This window comes from Gracilinanus agilis, chromosome 2 (assembly GCF_016433145.1).
Source record: "Gracilinanus agilis isolate LMUSP501 chromosome 2, AgileGrace, whole genome shotgun sequence".
Lineage (NCBI taxonomy): Eukaryota > Metazoa > Chordata > Mammalia > Didelphimorphia > Didelphidae > Gracilinanus > Gracilinanus agilis.
In genome coordinates this window covers 496,872,659-496,877,085 of record NC_058131.1, presented here as the reverse complement: position 1 = coordinate 496,877,085, position 4,427 = coordinate 496,872,659, and the positions used below count along the sequence as shown (strand labels likewise).

Genomic DNA, 4,427 nt, shown 5'->3' with positions numbered 1-4,427 from the left:
GAACAAAAGCAAACAGCTGGAAAACAGGATAGACAAAAATCAAAAAGGAAAATCAAAAGAATATAGCAGAAAACCAGTCTCAGACAAGAATTGGGCAAGTAGAAGCCAAAGACCTCTTAAGACAACAAGAACAAATAAAGCAAAGTCAAAAGACTGATAAAATAGAAGGAAACATGAAATATCTCACTGAGGAATTGACAGATCAAGAAAACAGGTCTAGAAGAGATAATTTGAGAATCATTGGTCTTCCTTAAAAAGCAGAAATTAATAGAAATTTGGACTCTATACTAAAGGAAATTATTCAGCAAAATTGCCCTGAAGTTCTACAAGAGGGCAATACAGACATTGAAAGGATCCATAGATTGCCCTCTACACTAAACCCTGAAAAATCACCCCCCCAGGAATATAATAGCCAAATTCAAGAGCTTCCAAAAAAAAAGAAAAAATTTACAAGAAGCCAGAAAGAGACAATTCAGATATCAAGGAGCACCAATCAGGATCACACAGGACCTGGCAGCCTTCACACAAAAAGACTCCAAGCCTTGGAATATGATATTCAGATAGGCAAGAGAACTGGGTCTACAACCAAGGATCACCTACCCATCAAAACTGACTATATACTTCCAGGGGAAAGTATGGGTATTCAACAAGATAGAAGATTTCCAAGTATTTGCACAGAAAAGACCAGGACTAAATGGAAAGTTCTATATCCAACCACAAAAACCAAGAGAAACATGAAAAGGTAAATAAGAAACAGAGGGGAAAGAAAGAAAACTCTTATTTTTAAAGTTGCCTCTTTAAGGGCTTCAATAAGATCTAATTATTTGTATTCCTATATGGAGAAATGTTACGCGTAATTCACTGTAGTGAACGTTATTCACTATTATAGTAGCCACTATTATAGTAATTAGAAGAATTATTCACAGGGAAAGGTTGGAGTACTAAATGGTCTAAGATGATAAGGGGGTGGGTGGGAAAGAGGGGGGTGAATAGTAGAGGACACCAAGAGAAACTTGAATGAATAAGAAAAATAGGATATTCTCTTACACACAAAGAGGGTATGGGAAGGAGAGGGGATGAATACTATTATAAGAAGGAGAGGAAGAGAACATTAAGAGGTAATATTTAATCCTTACTCTCAGTGGAATTAACCCTGAGAGGGAAGAGTAGCTTCTTTGAGATATAGAGCTCTATCTAACCCTAATGAGAAAGTCAGAAATGATAAACCAAGGGGAACAGAGGAGTGGGGAGGTCAAAAAAGGGAGGGGAGGAGAAGGGAGAAGGAATTCATTAGGCCATAAAAATAAAAAGAGGGGAATAACAAGGGAGGGGGTAGAAAGGAAAGTAAATCAAGGGAGGGGACAAGGGTTACTGGTTTAAAACAAATCACTGGTTTAAAAGGAAATAGCCTAAGAAAAAGGGGTAGAACTAAGAGAGGATACCAAAATGTTGGGGAATACACAACTGATAATTATAACTCTGAATGTGAACGGGATGACTGATTATACTAAATTAAAAAGCTTTTGTACAAACAAAAACAATGCAACCAAAATCAGAAGGGAAACAACAAATTGGGAAAAAATATTTATAACAAAAAATTCTGACAGGGGTCTAATGACTCAAATATACAAGAAGTTTAATCAATTGTATAAAAAATCAAGCCATTCCCCAATTAATAAATGGGCAAGGAACATGAATAGGCAATTTTCAGATGAAATCAAAACTATAAATAAGCACATGAGAAAGTGCTCTTAATCTCTAATAATTAGAGAAATGCAAATCAGAACAATGTTGAGGTATCACCTCATGCCTAGCAGATTGGCTAAAATGATAGTAGGGGAGGGTAATGAATGTTGGAGGGGATGTGGCAAAATTGGGACATTAATGCTTTCCTGGTGGAGTTGTGAACTGATCCAATCATTCTGGATGGCAATTTGAAACTACACTCAAAGGGTTATAAAAGTTTACCTGCCCTTTGATCCAGCCATACCATTGTTGGGTTTGTACCCCAAAGAGATCATAGATAAACAGACTTGTACAAAAATATTTATAGCCCCAGTTTTTGTGGTGGCAAAAAACTGGAAAACAAGGGTATGTCCTTCTATTGGGGAATGGCTGAACAAACTGTGGTATATGCTGGTGATGGAATATTATTGCGCTAAAAGGAATAATAAACTGGAGGAATTCCATGTGAACTCGAAAGACATTCAGGAATTGATGCAGAGTGAAAGGAGCTGAGCCAAAAGAACACTGTCCACAGAGACTAATATACTATGGTAAAATCGAATGTAATGGACTTCTGTACTAGCAGCAATGCAATGACCCAGGAAAATTCTGAGGGATTTATGGAAAAGAACACTACCCACATTCAGAGGAAGAACTACAGGAGAGGAAACACAGAAGAAAAGCAACTACTTGAACACATGAGTTGAGGCAGACATGATTGGGGATTTAGACCCCAAACTACAAAACCAATGCAACTATCAACAATTTGGAAATAGGTCTTGATCAATGAAACATGTTAAAACCAGGGGAAATACACATCGGCTGGGGCGGGGGAGGAGTTCGGGGGGTGAAGGGGAAAGTAAGAACATGAATCATGTAACCATGATAACTTTTCTAAAAAAATAAATATTATTAAAAAAAAAAGAATGAGGATGAGTGGATTGCAATGAGAACATGAAATTTCAGAATCCCTGTTCAAAAGAATAAAGGTCTTTATGAAATGGGTAGAATTTTGATAAGAACCATATATGTTTTTCTTTTCCATTTTGTTTCCTCCATCTCTTTGCTAATGGAATGCAGGCATTTTGAAAGAAGGGCAGTTGCGTAGCACAAGGGATAAATTGCTGGGCGTGGAGACAGTAATATTCATCTTCTTGAGTTCAAATCAGTTTTCAAAACTAGCTGTGTGAAAAGACACTCAACCCTTTTTGCCTCCATTTCCTCATCAGCGGAGGAAAATGACCTGGAGAAGGAAATGGCAAACTACTCCAGTATTCTTCATATGAAAATCTCAAATGGGTTCATGAAGAATCAGACACAATTGAAAAAATTATGAAAAATTTGTCAGATTTTCAGATTTAGAATTGGAAAGGATAAGAAAGATCATCAAATACAACATTATTATGCAGTTAGGGAAAGAGGCAACCAGAGAAATAAAGGAGGTGACTTATGGTAGTAGGTAGAAGAAGGATCCCAATTAAAACCCAGGATAAAACAAAACAAGATGGTGATGACCTTTGCTTCTTTCTTAGTTAAAAGAAGTTGGAGTGGTTAGACTGGAAAAGAAATCGAGCATAGCCATGATAATTATGTTTACAGCAAAGGAACAGGCTAGAAATATTGAAAAGGCAGATTAAAGTTAGATGTAGCAGAGGGTTCGGGGTTAAGATGGCGGCAGAGTAAGAAGCAGCTCTTAACCTCTCCTGACCGAAACATACAAAACTCCTCAAGGGGACATAAAAACAAGTCCAGACGAACGGAGGAACCCCACAACAGGGCACAGCGTGGAAGGTACGTAGAATCGAGACATTTCCAGGCTATTAAGGGCTCTCACTCAATCGCGGGCTGAGCAACCGCCCCACCCCCACCCCCTCCACACTCATCTATAGCTCCAAACCCAGCTAAAAAGAAATAGGGCAAGTTTCGGCACCCATCGAGTCATCAGCAGCTCCGGGACCTGTTCCTGAGAGCAGCAAGACTTAGGACCCCATTAAGTCAAAAAAAAGCACGCGAAATCTGAGCGCGCGGGAGCAGGACACTGGGCGCAGAGTGCTGGCTGAGCAGAGACGTGGACGGAGGCAGACATAGCCAGGAACTAAAGACTAAGTGGGGAACCAGTGCAGACGGGTATATGACTGTGGAAGCAGCGCCCTGAGACTTGTAAAGAAACCTCCAGCAGAGGATCAAGCAAGAGGGCTCACCAGGGGGCTTGACCTTGGAAAAAACCAGAACTCAGACCTCAGGAGCCAATAGATCGCGGACAGACACTGAGCGCGAGGATAAATCTGAGAAGCTGCTGGGCTAATGATGGCTACTCAGCATCAGGAAGTTCAGAAGAGAAAGAATAATAACAAAAAGAAGAAGTCTTTAACACTCGACAGCTTTTACACAGAGAAAATCCAGACAACCGAGCAAACAGAGGAGGAGAACAAACAAGCATCCGGACCCTCCTCGAATAAGGAAAACTCCTCACAAGCTATGGAAGAGTTCAAAACTGAGATTCTGAGGAAAATGGAAGAGATCTGGCAAGAAAATAACAGTTTAAAAGGTAGAATCTTGCAACTGGAAAGTGAGGCTCAGAAATCAAATGAACTGATAAGCAAATTGAACACCAGAAATGACAAGATTGAAAAGGAATACCAAAAGATTATAGCCGATAACCAGTCCCTAAAGGCTAGAATCGAGCAATTAGAAGCTAATGA

At 39.5% G+C, this 4,427-nt stretch overlaps 1 pseudogene; it reads left to right on the top strand.

Moving 5' to 3' along the window:
• The first annotated feature begins 2,518 nt into the window (after positions 1-2,518).
• Positions 2,519-4,427, top strand: part of LOC123234024 — a 32,005-nt pseudogene continuing 30,096 nt past the window's right edge.